The 24,657-nt window shown below is 29.8% G+C and overlaps 1 protein-coding gene across 1 annotated transcript in view; it reads right to left on the bottom strand.

Annotated features, from left to right (window-relative positions):
• Positions 1-24,657, bottom strand: part of LOC131846095 (CD151 antigen-like) — an 81,698-nt gene that overhangs the window by 31,985 nt on the left and 25,056 nt on the right. The window contains exon 2 of the mRNA XM_059195316.1: positions 10,142-10,171. The gene's annotated coding sequence lies outside the window, so the exon portion shown is untranslated. The remainder of the gene's footprint in view (positions 1-10,141; positions 10,172-24,657) is intronic.

Here is a 24,657-nt window from a genome sequence, read left to right as displayed (position 1 = left end):
GTGAAAACTTTCGTTTTGCATCATTGACATCATTACTTGCACAAATATATACTTATAAAAAATAAATCAATAATATACAATAACAATAAATTAAGATATACCTAACTATAATAATAATAAAAAAATACAAAGACAGTACCTCTACCCGCCAGTTGAACAGTAAGATATGGACACATTTTTACAATTCGGTACGATATTACAAGTAAGTTTTGATTCAACAATTAACTTAACATTGCATATAAAAAAAGTAGTATTAAGTAAAAGTAAGTAAGTAAAGTAGTAAGAACAAGGTAAAATAACGATAAAAAATAATTTTTAATCATAGATTCGATGTCTATGATTGATGGCAGTATGAAATTACATAGATCGAAGTGAAAGAGATAAACGTAGTGATTTCAAGTTCCTCCTCTAATAATGTGACTGTTACAATGTTTCGCGGTCTTTGACATATAACATGACGTATGACAGATGTCAGTGATTAATTATTAAGTTGTCAAACCAAACTATCAGGAACGTCAACATGTATATCAAGAATAAAATAACAATAACAAAAATTAGGAAAAAAAGTAAATAAAATAGAAATGTGAAGTGAGTTACGTATTAATTCAGTAATAAAACCATGAACTACCTACATTTCAATAAAAGTAAAATAAGAGGAAGTTACGAACAGTTTTGAAATTAGATATGCTTACATAGAACTCACTTATAGTGAAATAGAATGTAAATTAAATAAATGTAAGGTCATAAAGTTTTCTTCCGCACCTTTTCTTTATTACAGTTGTATGTATATTTCACTACGAATGCTACAGCAATATTAAAGAGAAGGAAATATTAGCTTGAATTCGAGATTAGACATTGCACGACATATCGCGGCGAACAGCTGCCGGAGACAATACTAGATTGCATCTCTTGTAAATGGAGATTTAGTACTTGAAGCTTCAGTTTCATTTAGTTGGTTCACGCTACCAAACTATACTCTAATAAATAAACTAGTAATATTAAAATACTAGGAATACATTTAGTCATAATTATAATAGAGTAATGACGATTATTTATAAATACTATGTAATATAAATGCGGAAATGCACCTGTTGCCTTTTGTTACATTTGTTATTAATAACTTTCATAGAATATACGGCTGAATGTAACTTAATAAAATTTGATATGAATATACATCGTAATAATATCTAAAAAAATAATCTGTAATGAAGTAAATGTTTGTGCAGACGAAGCTGTAGTCTCATGATTTTTTAAATTAAACAACATGTAATACATTAGAATCCTGATCATTTGGATGACGGACGGTCCTCCCCCTGCTATTATTGTGGCTGATCATGGGCGGCGGTAATGACTTACTAAGAGCCGAGCCATGAAAGGTGAATTACAACCTCGTTTGTTTCATATGACTTAAAAAAATATAGATAGACAATCTCATAGCTATTGTTGGAAAATTTACTGAATAAAGTCAAACGATTCTGCCTGGTGTTGTTATATGAATTATCTACTCATAACGATATTTGACTATTTATAATGTTAGTCATAGCTTATGTTAAACACCAATCAGACGATCATGAGCTTTGAGGATTTTTAAAAACATGAAATATGCCAGGAATATGTATTGTTACTGTACCGTAGGCCAAAAGTTGGACCAAAAGTATTTAAGTGATTTTTGCTTTTATTAGGCTCTTTTAAGAATGTATGTACATAAAATACTTAAGTAGTACTTAATTATGTATTCTATGAACATTAAAATAATAAGAGCAATTTAAAGAAGTCCAAGGAAACAGCGAATATAAACTTTTTCTTATTAAATAATTATAAAAGTAAAATATGAATTTTTAATGTTATAATAATATTACAATTTTACAGAGAATTAGTAATGATCCTGATGAAAAGATGAAGCAGCAAAAAGTACCCGATTTTAGAATCAATTTATTTCCCAAAAGAGTCGAACCTGATTAAATTGTCAGCAATTTTTTTTCGTTCCAGCTTAATGGTAAATTGGAGCTCGTCAATTTATTTCTCTCAGAAGGGAAGCCAAGTTTTTGGTAAATGTTTTGAGGGTTGATTTATTCAATTAGATTCTTGATATGGATATATTGTGAGTCACATTATTGAGTGAGAATGACAGAGATGGCAGCAATCAAGAAAGTTTACTAACTTGGTATTAGAATATTATAAAAGTATGTATTATGGAAACCATAATACATCTAGAACTAGCTACTGGCGCCGGCTTCGCATGGGTGTACATGTATTATATATATAAACCCTCCTCTTGTATCACTCTATCTATTAAAAAAACCGCTTCAATATCCGTTGTGCAGTTTTAAAGATTTATGCATACAGCGACTTGATGATGAACAAAAATCGTGAATTCTGAGGAAAACTAGGAAAAATATAAAACACTGCAAATTTTATTCTAATTATAATATAAACAACAAATACATATTTTACATTTATATTGGACTAATCAGACAGTTCAGAATTTATTGATTTAAATCAATATCTTATAATTAAGGAAAACCACAAAATGTTACATAGGTACTTATCGTACGCGAAGAACATCAATAATTTGATATCTCATTTATTTTGAACTACAAACAGCACGTTATAAATGCACATTTTCATTATTTATTTAGGTTGCCTTCAATGTGGTACAATCGTCTAACACAGTAGGTTGGTTTTAAAATTGTCTCTCACATTTAGTCGTCACTGACAATGCAACAGCTAGTGTTGTCAATAATAATAATCTAAATATCTATTAAACATATGAATCTATAAATGAAATTTGGTCATAATACAACACAAAAATATGTAAATTATAAAGAAATATATATGTTAAAAATAAAAAATGAAAATAATACGTGTTGGCGTAGGTACTAAGAATCTACGTGATCTATATGTAAAATCTTTTGATTACGATTATTACTATCCAAATTAGTTCCAAATTACCAGAATGACTCTTTATAGAAGTCCTCTTACGCTATAAGGATTTGCGCAGCGGACTTAACACACACAGCCTACGCCATTATTCTGAAAAACTCATTGCGTTGTTTCAGAATAGATGGCTGTGTGTGTTAAGTACACTGTAATCCATACTAGTATTGTAAATAAGAATGCTTATTGCCTTTTGACGATCACGGATCAATTTAAATTTAACATGAAGATAGAGTTTATCACGAAAATTGTAGATATCGAGAAAGTCGTATGTACTTTTTTCACTAAGGTGTTTATAATATTAATAAATAATGAGATTGTAATAAATACAAAATCTTTTTCCTTTTTGAAATCTTATAATTTAAAAAAAATATCGTAGGTAAGATAGGTATTAGATTAAATAATATCTACTAAAGTCAACAAAGATTTATCTAATAAGTTTCAATTGAAATTATGTTTATTAATTGTAAATATATTAATCAGTAATATATTTACAATTAATAAACATCATTTCTATTGAAGTGTAAACGGCGTTAAATAGAAAAGACAAGACAGCAGATATATAGGATTAAAGATTAACGAAAGTCACCACCGATTATCAATGTGGGATTCAAGAACGAACGAGTCGTGTCAGCATTAATTTCCATTTTGTTTTTGACAGCTTGAGTTAGAATGCTAATCTGGTGGATTTATGAATTATTCACTAACGGGCCCTGTTTCCGCAATTCACTTATGAAAGGTTGTTTGAAAAAGGGACCGCTCAATTCATGACAAGCCATTAAAATTCTTTGTTCGTTTTTAAACAATTTACAGTAATTAAGAATCTCTTAGGTAATCCTTTAATTCTGATTTGGTATCCAACGATTTATAATTACAAATTTAATCTCAATGATATTCGTTGGATCTGTCTGTTTTTATTATTAATATAATGCAATATAATAATGAGTAATAAATTTTAAACCGGGTTGGGTTTAAATTTAACAGTTGTTTCTAATAAAAAGGAATAGAACAACATTTTTAGTAATTGCCTTATATCAATTTTGTAGTCCATAATCACAGTAATTTATGTGAAGTAATGCAGTTACAGGATTTAATTTTTTGAGTTATAACAGATGCATTACTCTATCATTTATAGAATCTGCTGGTGGGAGAAGGCTAATTTCAATTTTCTTAGTAATATCATTTCTTTAGTTTCATATTATTTTATCATTTTGCAAAACTCGGACTCATTAGATGTTTTCATTCGGAAAATGAGAAAAAAAGTTAATACCTAATGGAGGAAAATTTCGCGTAAAATTTGCCCGGGGCAATTTACAGTTCTTTGTTTAGGCAGAAAGTTTCCGTTCTTTTCAATTTTGAGTGATTCCACTGTGGAATATTCTACGAACCTTTTCCTTTCCAATAAAACATATTTCTGAGTCGTAGATATTGTATCCCTAACTGATACAAACTTATGCAAAAGGGGAATTTGTTGAACCCTCGGTGCTATAAGTAGCAATACATAATATGTTCAAGTCTTAATTTTAATGCATTTTTGTGGTGTAATAATTAATTTTGACTTTTAAGTTAATTCGAATCGACTGTCAAAGAATATGGTTTGTTGGGTACTTTTAAATTTTGTTTAAAATTGTTATAATTATCTATTATAATATTCCTTCGCGGAGTGTTCTTCAGACGAAAGATGTAAAAGCATGACAAAGTTGATTCATTTTCGCTGGAAACAACTTGTACAAAGGACGAACCAGTTTCTTAACAAAGTTGTAGTCTGATTTTACTCGTATCGAAAAGTGTTGCGCGGACGGTTCCAAGTTGGTAGAGAGACGTAACATTTGGTATGAAGTGCACTTTAAAGTTGGTTACGAGCCGCAGAGAACGCAACGGGGTCGCTTCAAGTCATCCAATAAAGGACAAGAGCCATCAAAACTTCGCTGCCATTAGAGTGGGCTATCAATAGAAACAAAAGCTTTATCGCTACGCAAACATTCGTTGACGCCTCTATAGAGATATGCTCGTGGCCTGTGTAAATAATCTTAGCTTCACACTATGATGAAAGCTTCTTGTCTGTCACTTTTTTGTTAGAATTGATTTTGGATAAGATTTGCTATGTAGTATAGAAGCGAATTTGTATTAATGGAATATTTAAGTTTCTCAGGTGGAAATAAAAAAAATATTTTATGTATATTATGATATTTTTTTATTTCAACATATGATTTTGTAAAAACCATCTTACTACTATTATAAATGTGATTGTATGCAAAGATAAATAGACAATCTTTTAAGCATGAACATTGTTTTTATTACAGTGTAGGTCTTTCAATAAAATAAGACAAATGTTATGTCAATTCTCTATATTAATTAATTAGAGTAAATATATAACTGAAACACAGTTTTAAATAACAATTGGAGTCAGTTGTATGAAATTTTCTAGTCCTTACGCGAGTTTGGGTTACAGCTAGTAGATATAAATGAATATTAGCTGTTGTTTCTGGCTTTGCTGGACATGTCATCATTCTCTACTGTAGCTATTTCAAGAGACCCCTTTTATAGCTCTAAGACAAGTGTAATACTTGTCTTAGAGCTATAAAAGGGGCTGTATGATCTGTAGAGACATTGACACATTCTTTCTTATCATGAAGCCGACTGAGCACCCCGTATGTACTTATTATTATATATATTTATATATAGATATTCATATGCATATCAGTATAGATTAGAAATTGTGATATTCGTAGATTTCAACAGTCAAAGTGTAATCAAAATCCGTTTGGATCATGTTGTGTATCTACTAAAAGATTCAGATGGAGCATATACGTATACTTATAGGTTTTTTTATATAATATCACGTAGTAACCGTGGAAGGACACTTTCAAGGAAATATATTCCGCAAATACCGCATACTGGAGTCACGTGTTCCACAGAAGGATATTGGAGTGTTATACGTAGTACTCATAATGTTTGCGCATTGACCAAATTGCCAGATTTTCCTGTGATCGATGTCATAATCTGGTCTTAGTATTGTCATATACGGAAATAATACTGAAATAGTAATAATATTAATTCACACCAGTTCAAAATTATTTCAATTAGGTATTTATTAGTATGTTGCTTCGAATATACTTTAGGTATTTTTTTTCATGTTGTTTTGGTTATGCATAATGTAATATACTATAGATACACAGATTCATGAAAATCATATAAGTTAATAATGTCATGATTTTTTAATTTAAAACAATACAGTTTTAATGAAATATAGAGTGAATAGTAAAGTGCATCATCATCATTTTAATCTGTGGTCTACTGGTTAGCTTTACGCTTCACATCCGATTGTCGTGGATTCGATACCTCGCAAGGTACAAATATTTGTATTCATGAGTATGATGGTTTGTTTTGTTTTTGGATTTTTTTATGTATATTTATACAAAAAAAAGTATTTATATCGATATAGTGATTTGTTTCGAGTTATTATTAATGTATTAAAGTAAGTCTATAGAGATATGTCTATAAAGTATTTTTGTACATAAATATATTAAATATTGATCATAGAAAATTATTGAAAAAGTAAAATAATGTAACAGTACAGTGTTTTATGAGTATGAGTGGCGAGTGCAAAGGGCACTGCAAGCTACGGAAGTACTTATTGAACGGTTAAAGACCAAGTCCTGCCTGACGGATACGATTTTAATTGGAGGGTCCAGGTACTGGTTATAACCTTCGAAGCTATGACTTCGATCCCTATTGGAATGAGCAGCCAAACGAGACAATCGAACGAATAATACCGATCAACGTGCAATTAATTTCGTACCTTGTTGCATACTGTTTTTTGTACCCTCCTATAGTGATCGGTGGAAAATGCTCTTTTTTCGTTTATGTTGGGTTAAAACATTTTTGTATTTGCGTAGTAGGCAGGTACGTAATTTTCTCCCTTTAGCGTAATAGGAAAGCCAAACCTAACCGGCTGTTAGTATAAACTGTTTGTGTGAGTACGTAATTAAAACCTACCCATGAATTTTCATTAGGTGTAATGACGGAAAGTTCTGGAGTGGTTAAAAGCTTTAACCTCACGGCAACATACGTAAATGGATCTGAGCTGTAGTTAGTGAAACGCAATTATTTGTGTAACTTTCAAAGTCTCATAACAGCCCAAGTGGACACTACAGACCTATTAAACGGCGTCTATTAAGTGCTAATGGGTGCAGCTGACACTGTTTAGTCCAATGACTTCATCTATATTTTCCTATTAATTTTTTAAATAGGTCAAGCATATTGGACGAACTTGTGCTTTATAGACAAAAATCTAGTTAACAATTATTTCGATATAATGTGTAGTGAGTCTTGTTTAGTGAATAAATTACAATATTCATAATTATTTTAGACTTAAATATGCAAATGTCTATTAAGTGCTAATGCGTGCAGTTCCTATAAATTTTATTCAACTGTTTTGCAATTTTAATTAATTAAAATAAAATATATTTGTTTTAGTTTACATGCATGTTAGGTTATTCTTCACAAATTCTGATTACAGTGATTCTTTTTATAGTCAACAAGGTCTATGGTCTATGGTCTATGGTCATATAGTCAATACTTTTGTCGTGATTGAAGTTGCACTTTTTAGTGTTTTATACTTTGTAGTATTTATATAATAAACTAAAAATATCTCCTGTTGTACATATGTAATCAGATTTTTGGAATTGGACAGCACATAAGAATTAGCAATCAAAAATAAAATGAATAAAAATGATTTCCATTGCTAAGTTCTAAGTTCCTAAGTTTGGTAATTAGTCATTAATAAAATTTTAATATTCTTTCTTAGTAGTGTATGTATACATGTTATGATGATAACTAAACGTGACGTCTCTCACAATACGCATATTTTTATAAAAATCATGCTTTAATTCGCTAAATATTATAATACATTCATACTTTATATAATGTTTTAATGACGGTTCTGATAATTATGGCGTAGGAATTTTAGTGGTCTATAAACTATCGCTGTCAATTTTAATATACGAGTCAAGATGCAATTTGAAGTTCAATTATGCTTGCTTATTTCCTTAACAAATTGAGGTAATCCCTTTTGTTTTGGCTTATTAATAAGTAGTCTCTACATTTTGCCAAATTTCTACAATAGAAGCTAAGAGTAAATACAACAAAATTAGTTTTTTAACCCGCGATCAAGTACAAAGGGGTGAAAGGATTAACGTGATGTAAAAACTAGATACGAGTCCGTTGAAACTGGGGACATGATTCCAGTTAATCTGTGCAAGTAAATTGAGTTGGTGTAGGACTTCAAATTGTTCAACTTTTGAATTACGTATACGAAGAAATTAACTCTCTGACTGTTGTAATAAATGAGATTTTAGGAATTTCAATTAAACTAAAATATTTATTACATTTTTACATTGTTGTTTATACGCCGCCATGGTTTCACGCTTATAGCTTAACAGAATAATTGCAGTTACAGGTTAGATTCTTAATCAATAATGTATATATAATATATATATAAATACAACATCGCCGAACAGTATAGCAAAATTGAAGATTTTGGTAGAATTAAATTAGAAATATTATTATTATTGTAATGTAAAATATTATGGACACAAGTCTACTTGTGTAAGTTATCCTTGGTGGTTTTTCTTTAAATTTGTTTGATAAAAAGTCAACTGCGAATTTGAACAATATTTATATGTAACAACAACAGATGTACACCCTATCGATTGCAAACAGAATTAATATACTCATTCATTCAATAAATCAGTTTTACCGAATATATATCCAGCAGGCGTAATACAATGACTATAATATATAAAGAATTCAATTCAGCTGATACAACACAAAAATACTTAGTAGTAATTGATAATAATTAAATCAGACTCAAGGAGATAGAAATAACGATGTATCTTAAGACATCAATCATCTTAAACCGTGATATAAAATTTCCGGACGAAATCTGTTAAACACGATTTGAATGAAAGAGAACTTTGAAAGAGCTTCTTAGCAGTGGCAAAAATGTGAACAACGGCTCTGTAATGGGGAATTCATGAATGATTGCCGACCAGACAAAGATTGATGTGAAAAGATAACTAATAATTTAACAATCACTTCCACTCGTAACAATGCTCGCTAATTGGTTTTATTATCGTGTTTCTACTCAATAAACAATATATTAATTTATATTATTCACTGTGTTGCCATTTATTTTAATATTTGCCTGTCAATAAGAATTTATTTCTTCATTTAGGACATTTTATTCACGTTAAGTTCCTATATATTTTTCCCTATCTTTCGGTGCAACTAGCAGTAGATATACTCGTAAAGTAGTTGTCTTCATGGCATTTATTTTATGGAGTTGGCGAAAAGAACATATATTTCTGGCATGGATTCTATTTTAAGATCTAGCTATTCTCTGACATCGTAGTGTGTCATAATATCTGATGAGACTATATATTCAATTTTGGATCATAAGGTAGAATCTAAATAGTATACGTGTATTGGAGGATTTTGTGTTCTATTGTTCCTGTCTAGTTTGAAGCTTATGTGAAACACATGTTCCAATTCTACAGAAGATATGTATACTCCGTCTTTTATATTATTTGCGTGGGTGGATACAGACAAAAGTCTAGTTTACAATTATTTCGCTATAACAGTCTATAGCGAATCTTCTTTACTGAATAAATTATAATATAAATAATTGTTTCAGACTTAAATATGTAGTTAGATATTTAAAATAATAAAACGCTTATCACTAATACTAATACAAGGCATAATATAAGAAGAATAACACAAAAAGAAATGATATATGCTTGTAAAATTATAATAGAGGTAGTAGTTAAAAATACTTTTAAAAAAGAACAATAAAGAGAAGGCATTAGGCTCGGTGTGACTCCGAAAGGCTTATCCGGTTAAAACGTATTCATCTCATTAAAACCTCGACCTTCTGAGCGAGTTTCCATGTAAGTTCGGCTCTGCAGTGTCTAACTTTGTGAGGGACTGAACAGATCAAAAGATTTTGTATTCTGCAGGATTTTTCTCGTACGTTAGCAGTGACGGCTATATCTTCCGTAGTTATTTTTGAAAATGTTAGAGTCTATTTGTTTTAATCTTGCATCGCCGGGTATGATGTCAATATGTAAGTAACGTATAGCAGATGTGTTCGTCATAACTTTATTAACGATTTAGTATAGAATAGCAAATATTTGTTACTAACCTGTATTGGTATGGAACTCGCCAGTTGTATCTGTAACAAAAATAGAATACATTATTCATTATTGACTTTTATTAATTCAGAAATTAACTTTATAGTTTAATTTGTAAAAAGAAGTAAACGACTTAAATCAAGTTTTTTTTATCAATTTTTATAGTTTGTTTATTTGTTAATTGTGAGAATTTTTCAATTTCCTAATCTGCTTACATAATTAAGAAGCTTACATACATAAAATCAATTAAAAGAATAACAATATGAAGTATACATTCTATTTCTTGCTAAATCTTCTTGTGACAAGTCTGCGATCTGAATGTGGTACAAAAAAGACTATTTTGATAGTGCTTATATTATGTTAATATTTATTCAAATAAATATTATTCCTGTTTCTATTACGTCAGTATTAAATTAATTAATATAATAATATAAACTAAATACTGTAAGTAATAATATACATAACATATGTAAGTACCGTTACCGGATATCGTACACTGAAATAACTATAATTATTACTATAGTGATGCACCGTCGAAGTCTACATGGACTTTCATTTTACATGCCGCAGTGTAGTGCAGTATTTCGTTTTATTTGGACAGGTACGGTTTTGTTCAGTTTCTCTAGAACAATAGGTTTACGAGCCTTTCGCTTTACATTCACGTATTCTATTTTTTCTTTTTCGAATAGAGTTGAGAGCATACAAGAAAATGTGGTTCCAATGTATTTTTTTAAATTACCATTTGATTTTCTATATTTTTAATAGATTGGATTTTAGTAAAAAAGTAACTTTCTTCAACATTCAACATTTGTAAACTTGTGACAACTTTTTTATGTACTTGGAATATCAGAGAAGCGACGATCATTCATTGATGGTAAGTGGCAACCATCCAATACTACGGTTATCACGTCATTATGTTGGTACCTGTAGTACCCTCATAATTGTTGGGACTAATGACCTTAGTCCTACCGATTCTTGCTGTAATTTTACTGCTATATCTCTATAACCGGCTTGGCATCTGATATACAAGAGTAGAATAGAAATGTAATACAAATGGAATTCCAAATGATTTGATGGCACATGTGGTGGAAAATGTTATTGTATATGAATACAACGAATATAGTATATGAATATGTACATCATTTAAATAAGTGTATATGTAATATAGGTAAAAAAACATTCAGAATAATAGGACCAGCTGAGAATAACTATCGCTAGGATAACAGAGCGCTAAATTGATGGTCCACTATTAGGTTATCAATTTTACTACTCCAATTTATCAATTACAATAGGACAAATTTATATTCCTAGTCTCTTTATAATTTTATTGATAGCGACAAAGATTTCTGTAGTTTTCCGATATAATAAAAAGGTAATAAAGAAAAATCGACAGAACCGCATTTGGACCGAAGGACACGAATTGATTAATAGGTACACAATGTTGGTGGTGAAATCCTTACTCACGCGTAATGTGACCATTTATTTCTGACTCAAAACAGGATATCGTATTATTTATATCAATATTGATTATTAACAAGGAGACTCAATTTTGCGAAAGTTCAAGGAATAGAACTTTATTAAGACTTTTACTTGTCATAATTATAATAATAATAAACATTTATTTCGAACAGAAGCATGTTTATATTTTACTAAAAATCGATAACATACATAAAACTGTATCAATAATATATTACAAAGAAAAGTTAATACTATTAAAATGCAAATATGCGGTTGAATTTTCGTACGGTATAAATGGGAAAATTTTATGTTCTCAGGTTATTTTTGAGGACACCGGATCAAGGCCAAAAAGGGACGATCCCGTTCAATAAGGGATGTATGGTGACGTTACTCGTACAACATAAGTCACCGACGCCGTCTGTCAACCACATTGATACTCCCATTGCCCGCAAAAAACCACATAGACTTTTGTTCTACAGAATGGAGACGAAATGTAGCTATCACGGACATTTTCTGTGTATTATCGTATTATCCCACAAATTTGACGACTTCAGACCATTTTATGTAAGTAAGTGTAACAAATCTACACTTAAAGGTGATCCTATATTCGAATTTCGTCTTAGAAAATACTTCTTCTAATTTATAAGTGTGATTATCTAACACATTTTTATTGTTTTATTATCAATATTCCAATAGTTACTTTTGATTTAGTCTAATATTGTGTAATTGTATATATATATATATATATGTAATTTATATAATCAATGTTAAGTCACCATCAAGTACTTCTGCACTTCCTGAAGGATGACTGATAGATAATGCCTACAACATTAAATCTGTCTTTTGTATCATAATTTATTGAACAATAAAGTTTACATAAATAAACAATAGTCCATAAACGTAAAAATCAATATAAAAATTACTTTTATTTTGTCTATTGACAGCATAACTTATTTATATTCAATTTGTAGAAGTAAAATATAACATTATTTCTGTGGCTCTCAAAGAAAAGTCTTATCTATAGGTATATAAGTTTTTTATCGCTTTTCTTCTGTACGTTTACAGTTGAGCGACTTAGATCGGCTGTGAATCGATTATTGTAAAGTTTGCGATCATGTATGGATATTTATTACTTTTACAACAAGAAGGTTATAATATGGATTTTGATGTAAACAGCGAAACAACATAGAAAGTACTCGTGGAATTTACGCTCCTGGTATATACTTCAGGGGTGTATGCTACGGTACGAGTACATCTGATGGTAACCGTTTATCATCAGATGAACTGTAAGCATGATAGGTCACCACAATGGTATAAAAAAATAGATGAAATATGTCTAAGAAATATCAATTTGATATGAATAATGCAGACTTAATTTCGACTTTATTGCGTTCAGTTCTAGGAAGTGGAATCAATTCATAGATGATAACAATATATCATTTGAGATATTTAATCGTGGTTTCATTTGGCGCGTGCCCAATTTTGTATGGTGAGATTTCGACAGCAATTTCACCGAATTTGCGAGAATAAACTGTTATAATTTATAATCAGCATTTCGCTATATAAATTCTCTTTAGGATAGCTTATCGTAGTCAGCACAATTTGAAGTTTCGTCTTAAGGGAGAATTTGCTTCGAAATTATCTGATCAATTATTATTATTCGAAATTATCTGATATACTCAGTATTGTTGTATTGTTTTTGTTACTTCTAAATAAATAATTTTACATTGTGACTATTGTAATAATAATTGTTAGAAACCATAAAATTTTATATGAATGTAAATAGACTAGGAAGCGATCATAGCTTTACTTGAGTAAATAGAATTTGTACAATTGTTTCTTAAAATTACTATAGCTCCAGCAGCATTAAAAATAACTGTAATGTAGATGTATATATGACCCTGAAAGACTTATATTGATATACCTATACGAGTAATTACGGCTGCAGAGGCATATCTTATTAATATTATAAACGCGAAAGTTTATGAGTATGGATGAATGTTTGTAACTCTTTCACGTAAAAAATATTGAAATTATTTTGATGAAACATTACTATTTACGTAATATAGCTTATACACCAGAATAACATACAACCTATAGGCTATAAATGTCATGCGGGTGAAACCGCGGGCACGGCTGGTATGTAATAAAAGGATCCATGATTATTCAATTTATAATCAACTGATGGAAAATATTAAGAATGTTTTATCACAGTAATAGAGTAAAATTAGAAAATGCTCCGCCCTACGTTGCATAATTTTTCTGCCGCATTGTATAAGTTTTCTATGTCTTAATTTCTTTTTAATGTATTATTGCTTTACCGTTATCATTATTATTAGAATATAAATTGAATAAACAATACATATCTATATATAGATGCTAGTGCACAATCCCGGCTCCTTCCGCGTGCTCATAATTTTGTGTGTTTTGTATACATTAACATAATACAACACCATTTTAATATAGATCTATGAAACTACTCATATACTCAGGAAGTAAAGTTATATCGTAAATTTCTTGCTTTTCAATTAATTAGTCGCCTGAAACTTTTTGCTCATCGTCGATACAAAAAGGAACCAATCTTCGACGTCCCAATATCACAAAAAGCCAAGGATTCGCTTCACTTGACTTTCAAGAAAATGTAACTCTGAAGTAGATAGGTGTCGAGTCATGTTCAGTACAATGGCAGGCTCGCCAATGGGGAGGCAGGCTTAATCGAAAAATTCCTTAAAGCATTCCACGGACGCTTGCATGATTGAGAAGGCGCGTCTAGCCGAGTAATACCTGACGATATATTTTCAAATACGCCTTTATAAATACTTCGTAATAATTTAACGGCAATATTAAGGTTTTCAGTGGGTCGTATTCTGATATTATTCAGACGAGTGAGGCTGTATTGAATAGAATAGAATAGAAAATTCTTTATTGTTTTCATATTCACATTTATTTTTTTGAATCTACCGTTCATTCGGAAAGCTATTTTATCACAAGAAGAACGACCAAGAGAAACAAATTGTTATATAACAAGTATAGAAACAATTGCACTTATTTACTGAATTTAAAAATAATGAGGTGATCGTGTTTACGTTAATATATTATACAATATACAATTAGTATTGTTTATTAAGTATATCTTAAATTTTATGGTTCTTATTGTCATAGTATCTAGACTGAAATTCTATTAAATATTTTTATAACTATATATAGTTTTTTTTATTATTAAAAAAGGAACATTACAGTGTGGCGGGTAAAGGATAATATAATTTATGGGGTTAGATTTCGTTACGTACCGCAATAAATTTACTTCGGAACTAATTTATTCAATGCATTGTTGTGTAATGTTTCCTAGACCCTTTACAGTTTTATGGTAGGAATACACAAATAAATTATAGGCACAGAAAAAAAGGATTGCTGAAAAGAAAACAGAAATTGTGTCTATATTATGAATATTATAAAAACCAAAGATAATTTGTGTATTTCTTTGTATGATTTTTATGTTATCGGAATGGCAAACAAGCCTATATAAATGAATAGTACCACTATCGAGATCACGTTATCATGTGACGCATGGGTTACCACTTATGTCTCAGTCTACAGAACTAACGTTGAATTCAAAGAATTCTTGTCGAATTTTAAACAATCTTTCAATAAGTAGATATAATATTATCGAGTAATATGACTGTAATACATGCGAGCAGCGTCCCGGTATATAACTAGTACTGTTATTTATTTTTATTTATTTATTTAATTCGGACATGTATCCATATTCTGTCAGTAAACGACTTATAAACTATGTTAGTAAATTACAATTTTATTCATTTAATTTATATATTTATTTCTATTCATTTAATTTATATATCTATTTCCACGTCCAGAAGCACTGGGTCCGTAGTAGTGCAGCGATGTCCAGTGTCTCTGGAGCGGACAATCCGACATATTTGATATGTGTTTAGGAGGCTGTTTGCGCTCCCCCGAATTCTACACATCGATGCAGTTCTATTACGCATTATGGCTTCAAAACCATATTTAGTTAAGTTTGTAGCCTTTACTTCCATATATACATGTATATAAATATATCGGATCAACATAATTAATTAAGATCGTATAACACCAGAATAGAAACACGATAAATTAAATGCTCAGAATAGGTTCATTATTCCGTACCTACCTGGTTATTAAATAAACTCAATTTAATGAACGAGAAGCAGCAAAATTCTTGTGTAGGTTACTTGTATGTATAATAACAATCTGTATTTAATTAGTATAATGTAATTAGTACAGAATTTTGATAAAGGGCATAATAAATTTATTTTGTAGTCTCCAAATATATTCTTCAGTTGTTCAGAAAAGGTATTAAGGATTTTTTTAGAGGATGATAATGGAATGGAGCCCCCGCCTGCGCTAACGGTTTACGCTGGCGGAGGCACCAGTGGAGTTTATAGAAAGTTTATACAAAACTATACTGAATATAACTATACGGAATACTGTTATAAGTAAATGTACTATAGAATTGTTTCACTAAAATAATTTTTTATTAATAAAAATTGGCGTGATACGTGTATAAAGTAGATTTTGTGTCTTTTATATACCATATAGATTAAACCTACATCGAAATTTCTATTACCTATTGAAACTACGTATTCATTTCTATCTGTGAATAAAGTGTTCGAAATTACATTATAGTAATCAGCTGTAATAAAACAAAACGTAAAACCTCTATAAAAAATACTTACATTTTACTTCTCCTAAATGTAGTTTTAAAATTCTAAACCCTGTCAGGCCTATCTAAAGGTGTTTGATAAATATATGCAACTGTTCGTTATCACGGAATAAATTCGTAATATACCTATTCCCCACTGTGGTTATCGGGGTCAGACGATTGAGTATCCCTTTAAATATAAACCACATGGTCGGCTTAGTCTAGAATCCCTTAATTTTTAATAGTTGTCCATAACATTTCCACACGTATTTTTGTACTATTCTCTAATATATATCTATTGGTAGACATTGGTTATTGAAATAGTAAATGGATACTGCTTTACTTTTTAAATATGTATCATATAAATTTGATATGTTTTTTTATAAACACTTTTTCATGTGAAATAGTTTAAATCTATACAAACAATTGTTTTCAATAACTATAACAACACATTACTATTAAATTTAGATAATTCTTAGGATAAGAGAATCAACATTTTACTTTACTGTTTCATTAATGAAAAACAATTTCAAATGTATTATTTTTAGTTACTCTGTTACAGCTAGAAAATATTTTCATTTTTTTGGTTCAGTTTTCCTATCTAAGGGAAAGGCAAAGGAACTCAGTCCATACAGTTAAAAAAATCTTCAATAAATGACGAACGTTATTCTGAAGTTTGAATGAACTGCGAATGCGCGCCAAATTTGAAGAATGTCAATGACCTACATTTACATATGGGTATAAAATATAAACTATATAAAAAAACCGAATAAGTATATCACAATAATTTTTTTTAATTAAGTTTTCTATATTATATTCTAAGTCGTTACATTTTGTAGAGTAATATGTAGATTTGTAAAATAATATTAATATATTTACCCCATATCAATAAACATACCAAATAGATTTCAATATTTAAAATTTTAAGACTTTTTCCTGTTGTTTTATTTATTTCAATATACAGCTTTTGTTATGATACCAGTTGTGAAATTGTTTACAACGCAATTTTATAGCTATATTCTCGGTGAAATGGTTGGAAGGCGAGCATAATAAAAATGTATAACAAATTGTTCCTAGAGTTAATACAATATCAAAAGAATACAATAAGTACATATTCTTCTAATATAATTAATGTTTTATGATAATAAATGACCAAAAATATCTAAATTAAATAAGTTTCTACATGACAAGTTACTTAACAAGAGAAGAGATTTGAACTGTTTAACCTATAAATACATCTTTATAAGTTTTAAAGTAAGTAAGTATATGTTTTAGAAGTGATTGTGTTCAAAACGAATCGTGCTGTGGTTAACATAATAGTTCCACTGTTTACTTACAACAATAGAGAAACAAGGAAAAACATTTGAAAACAGACTTTACGCCGCCACTGCTAGTTTTATGTCTTTCCCAAACTATTTTATTTGGTGCAAACTGCGAGGATATAAATCAGCGTTCATATCTATAAAATGTTGAGAATTTTTCCGTTTTATTGTTATGTTTTAATTTTTTATACGATTGGAATGCTGGCACGCTATATATAAATACAAATAAACTCAACCAGCTTCATAAAATATTCAATACAGAGTGGTTCCTTCCATATCATGTCAAAATACCTAAATTCTACCACTTTTATGTATTTTGCTGCTGTACATAGAGTACCGCGTAATTTCAGTTATATATAACTCGCCGAAATCTACCGAAACCACCTGGTGAAAGAAATGGGTATATGATAGATAAACATCAGTTGAGTAGAACTCAATAGTCATCTCAACTTATTTCATATTAGACCTAAAAATATCTTTATAAAAAACAAAAACTGGCGAATACACATTGACCCCTAAGCGCTATAAGAGAGATTCGCGACTCAATTATTCAACCTTCAAATTGACCGGGTCTAAAATTACTTTCAAATTGGTGATTAAAGTTTTCACAAGACGCATTCTCAACTTTTGATGTCAAAAGATTCGCCGTAAATCTTGAAGAAATATGATCCTGCAGCTACTGCGGATTGGTAAGTTTTAATTATTGCCATTGTCTGGACATTGGCTTTGGAAAAACTGTATAGAACAAAGCAACTGAGTTACAAAGTTAGCTTGGCCCATAAGTAACACGGCTGAGTTACTAAAGCTTAGTTGCTTTCTGGAGAAAATTGATAGTTATTATTAACTTGTATTGTTTGTGGAAATGACTCGAAGCACATTTATAAAGAAAATTTTCTTGGCATCGTAAATAATATGTTCAATATAAAAAGAAACTTTCTACATTATTAATTTAATGTTGTCTAATGTGTATAATATAAATACGAAACTCTATCTATCCATTACTTTTTATGGCTGAACGGATTTGATGAAAATTTACGTGCAAAATACAATTGCATTACTAGAACGGACACAGGACCTAATTTTGTTGTATATGCCTTTGTTTTGTTTTATATACATTTTTACAAATATGTATATAAAAAACGAAGTTGCGGGAAGTCAACTCTCTATAGTTCTCTGTTGACTATCAGACTATTTGGTATATATTTAAATTTAATGTATATATTTATACATATGTTTATGTAATATATTATTGCATCCCTTAGGTACCGCCTAGATTAATATAAAAGACCAGACAGACACTATTTTGCATTTATAATATTAGCATGGAAGTATGAATAATATAATTTCTGTCTTCATAAGTCCATAATTGCGTATAAATACAAAATTATCTACAGCAGTAGAGAGATTTCGTAGGATAGATACTCGTAGAGATTCTATCCGTAATTAAATAGCTAACTGCATATAATACGTATAGATTTTGAACTTGTAGTTAATCCAACTACATATAATTATAGTAGTTTGGCTGAAGTGTAAGCATGTTTCGGAATACTAAATGTATTAGAAACTATTTCAAATTAACGGCCAGGGAAGTGTAGCGTATGTTGGACTTACTTCAGATTCTCAAGTTCTCAGTAGAGACGCGTCGAGCAACTGTTAATAGGCAAATTTGCTATATGTAGGGTATGTTAGAGTTTGGTAATTGCCTATTATATTAAATTATATTTATTATAAAAAATGTATAAGGTATACATACATTTACATTCATTACAGTATATTAGCAACACGGGCGTCATTTCCCGATACGATCACATTATAGCTTATTGAATTTATTATACTATTTACGGAAAAATTTCGAACAATTAAACATAACTTCTGATTTTTTACTTTTATTTTAATACATATTAATATTATTTTATACATAAAAGCAGTTTCAATCGAATAAAAGTTGTACTTTCTACACTATTTATAAAGTATCGTTTATAAAAAGTCAATAGGTCTTTTATGGGAATAGGTATAAAAATTTCCAATAAGATACCAAAGGATATATTGGGAGTACCCTTAAAACATGTGTTAAATCATATTTACTGAGCAAAGCCTATTACTCACTAAACGATTACTTGAATGATGAGGGTGCATGGCAATAGTTGTTCATGCACAGGATTTTCATTTAATGTTAGACATAGACACCTTTATAAATACCTATACATTGTAAATAAACTGGCTTTTAAAAAAAAAGTTTAATTCAATTGAGTTTCTTGCCAGTTCTTCAATTGAGAAGAATCTATATACCGAACTGGACGGTAGCGTTATTACCGTTACTTACTTACCATTCACGAGTATTGAGTAATCAATGAAAATAGTTCTTTCTATTCTCTTTTATACTCGTGAACGGGTGTTACTTGATAATTTGTAAGACTAAAATTATTTTAAATGAAATTATTAAAAATAAATTTTATTAAAAATATAAATTTTAACAATTTTTGTTTAAAAGAGCAACAGGTGAGTTTCTCCTTCAATCTTATTATGCTTATTTGTTTTCTAAACGAGTTGTAGAATAACAAAAAAGTATTAAAAAGTGTTTATATTAAGTTTATTTGAGTAAAGTTATATTTCCATTTCGAATAAACGTAATTATACGAAAGTGGTGTTATTAAAGAATACTTCGTATGACACCAACAACGAGTACGGGTGCAAATGAGACAGTTTGTTCGTCTATTTATTTCGTTTTAACGGCTGATTAGGCGGTTCACCGACTGAACAGCTCAGGCAGTAGAACGCTTGACTGCGCACTGGGGATCCATGTTTTCGGAGGGCACATAAAAGCCCTCGTCTGGCAACAAATGAAGGCGGCCTAGAAACTCTTGAAACAAAATGGTGCCGCCCATATGCGATTAATAGTAGTAAAGGTTGATTTACTGAACCGATGGATTTTCTGTCTTAAATACAATGGTACGAATCCTACTAAAAGTATAAATGTGAAAAATTGTAAAAATTATCGATGTTTCAATGCTAAATGATTGAATGGCATTATATGAAATTGACGTCCAATTTATGTTACGAATTCGTAATGGTAATTCGTACAAAGATATTGCAGTAACATTGAAATAAAATTTTAAATGTTTATAAAGTCAAATCTACACGGAAAGTTACTTTCTCATTTGATGTCTTTCTTTTTTTACCAATACAATAATTTATATCTCAGTATTTATTTTATTATGTAAATTTTGAAAATTTGTTTACTAGTATTAAAATTTCATTAGACATTGATAAATTGTGGAATAGAAGAGAAAAGAAAGTAGAAAACAGTACTTGTTAACAAGCCAAGTTAGTTGATTCATTAAGCGATGCCTTTGTATAGATGAACATAATTAATGAAGTTGCTATGTCCAAGTCCTGAAACTGATATGGCGTATATTATAATAGATATCTACATTTCGATATGTATATCTAATTCAATATTATTTGTACGCTTAATTCGAGTTTCAACGAAAATAAATTTGGTAACAATGTAAAAGGCAGACTTGATGAAATTTTAAAGTTGTTGATCTCAACCGCTCAAGTTGAAGGCTGAAATCTTATTAAAAGTCACAACAAAGTGTGAGCGAACAATCGAACAGCTTTCAACTTGGACGATAAGAAGAAAGAAGTTATCTACTCTAATTTTTATATACATCGTATTATTGTATATATCTACGTAATTACACTAATTGAATTAATAGGAGTAATTTAGACAGCAGTGATTGTGAATATGAAATAAATTGTAAATTATAATTTATATTCATCTAGATAACAAATTCACTTCATCTTCTTCATTGGAATACCGGCAATTCTAACAAAATGTTTTAAAATTCTTTCTAGTTCTCGAGAGCTAATATATTTTTAAAAGTAGGTATATGTCTTATATTATAACCAATAGTTAGATATATGTTACATATAACAGTATGACACTATCTTTAATCTGAGTAATTATTGTTGAATAAATCATTTACAAAAAAAAGGTTGATTGGATTGTAGAATATAATGATATCGTCGTAACCTCTCATCTGCGAAGGACATATCCGTCAGGCAGGAGTTGGCCTTCAGCCGCTCCATATGTCTTTCCGCGGTTTTGGAGTGCCATCTGTACTCGCCCCCTAACGTCCGGTGAAGCTAAAAAAAAATTGCGAAGGAGCCAAATATGCTATGAGTCCAAAACTCCATCTGTGAGAAGTCCTGTAATTAGTTTCACAGATGAGGTGTTAATGTCATTTTGCCAGCTAACAGTTGAAAGGATAAATACATAATGTTATCGTATTCACAGTTCATAGACCGATTATACAAGATAAAGAAAATTCTTATTTGTTACATAAAATTGTTAAAGTCTTCCTCTAACAATATTTAGAAGTTTCCGTAGAAAGTTTCAATTATTATTTAACATTTGGCGGTGGCGTAATTAAAAGCGATCACGTTCTGTTTTATATTAAGTATACTTTATATTACATATAATTTTAAGCATAAATTAATTTCTGCAAAAGTACGTACTAAACGTTTGGCAGATTTGTGGTGTACTGTATGTAACTTTCAAACCATTTTATTACTTCCTCTACGCTAAAACATAATAAAGGTAAGTACTAAACGTAACATTGTATATTCTTGTTCTTCGCGTGTTATATACAAAGTAGGTGTAATAATAATTATTTAACGTACAGTAAAAGGCACGTGTGTTTATTTTCTAACTTATGTATTACTCCAATACATATGAGAATATTAATACCTATAACTGGTAAACAGTAGAACGATAGAGTTCAAAGAATAACTTTGTGTCTACACTTTATTAATATTATAAACGTGAAAGTTTGTAAGTGTCGATGCATGGATGGATGTTTATCACTCTTTTACGCAAAAAACTACTAAATAAATTTTAATAAAAAATACATTAATATATCTTGTAATGCAGCGGAGTAACACATATAAGTTACAAATTTTACGCGGGTGAAACCGCAGGCTCAACGTAACATTATAAAGAGAAAAGATTTGGTTGTCTGTTTACATTGAAGGATCCGAAACTACTGTAATGATTTGAGAAAATCCATACCATTAGAATTCAACAGTATTCCAGATAAACATAGGCGATAGAATATTTTCAAAAGGTAGTATCCGTATGAAAATAATATTGGATAATGTAAAAACGTGTTAAAAAAATCTTTATATCGCATACAAAAATCTTTATATAGAATGAGTAGTAGAATAAAAGGACTTATTAATTAATTTACTTAATAACATAAAATAATTATTTTATATAAATTTACTTCAAAGAATTCTGTTTGTTTTAGCTTAAATCTTCTTAACAAAATGACTTCCGTTACTTGATACTTAGAAGAGGAAAATGTTTATTCTTTCAACAGTTTACATTTGTCCCTAAACAACCATTGCTGTACAGCGATGTGAAATGTGTAGGGCTGATTGCGCCCAATTTCGTTTTGTTAGACGAGTCCATTATACTTGTAGTGTATCTACTTTGTTGCTCCGGTTTCTGTTTTGGAACACAATATTGTTGCACAAGTATCTAGTACTTCACATCCTTTGAGGACTAACGCTTTACTCGAAATACATACACCGGAAATTTGCTCATCAATAATCTAATGTTTACAGAGACTTCCTACTTGTTCGTGTAGTTAGAACAAATATGTCACCACATTTCCCATGTTCAGGATGTAGCAAAATACGATTAGGGGACTAAAGCAATAATGCATCTTGTAAAATAAGAAAAGAACTCCATCTGGCTAGTGTAGCAATAGTAGGCGTAGCTGCCGTTTATCATGATAGAAGTGTTTAGTAATTGAATGAAAATGTTACAGCACGCAGTATTTTCAGCGCGACTTCGTATTGTATGGAATTTACAAAAAAACCTTTTTCTCAAAGAATATCAAATTTAGATAAGGTCATCTGATTATCTGACACATCTTACATAGCCGCAAAGCAGCTTCATTGTTAGCTATTTCGGTTTGTTTGTTGATGCTTGGGCTGTGATGTATGTGATTGCAATTAGTGTACAAAGCCGTGACCTCTTAGTCCGTTGGAATAGGAACACATACGGAATGATTAGTCATTTCATGTCACTTCATGTACATAGGCCACCATACAACCAGATGGACCTTGTTTACCATTCAAGTTATACATTAAAAAATAAAAGAACAGGAATTACTTATAAATATTTTTCTTTTGACTGTATTTTGATACATTAATATACGTAAACTAAACCAATTCATTTAAAACTCTAATATAGGTATAAAATTTCATATTGTGCATATTTTTAAGAAATTATATCTATGTAAAACCATATGTCCCTTCGTCTAACCGCAACATTTATAGGCAGATTCATTTAATCATAGAAATCTCTAACACCTGACCCTTGTGAAATATACGATGTACCGTAAAATGTTCATCTGAGCTTTAATACCGCTGTAATATCTTGAATACCCTACGGACAGATATGGGTCTTGATTTGATCGTTGCGGTTAGGAATGAAATTTAGTATTAAGTATATAATTTATACTCGAATTATAACATTGTATGATATAACAATGTAGGGGTTTAAATAGCAGTGTAAATAAATATAGTGAAATTATAAATCTACAACATGCATATATTTGATAAAATATTCATACAATGTCAACAAAACCAACGAAACAATGGAAGACGTTTGTTAGTATATTTCTAAATATAAAATTCTAATTACACACTGTCTTTTATTCACTAGGGCCAGATATAAATTTAATAACAAAATTGCAATAAAAGAAGCATGCAATACAACGAATTATCCATACTTTTACTATATATTAGAAAGTGTCTGGTGTTCTGTCTGACTGTAAACAATTGAATGGATTTCAATAAAATTTACTGTTAAAAAAATTGTATAGCGGGGAAATAATTAGCTATCGTTTATCTCTATACAGCATATCAAGTTGGGAGAAACAACTAGTCATCTATAAAATAAATTAAAAAATAATTTTAATTTATATTATAAGAAAATGAGTCAAAATAATTAATCTAAATTCAATCACATATA

This window comes from Achroia grisella, unplaced genomic scaffold, assembly GCF_030625045.1.
Source record: "Achroia grisella isolate CSIRO2021 unplaced genomic scaffold, CSIRO_AGI_Agris_v1 utg501, whole genome shotgun sequence".
NCBI lineage: Eukaryota > Metazoa > Arthropoda > Insecta > Lepidoptera > Pyralidae > Achroia > Achroia grisella.
This window is presented reverse-complemented; position numbering and strand designations above follow the sequence as displayed.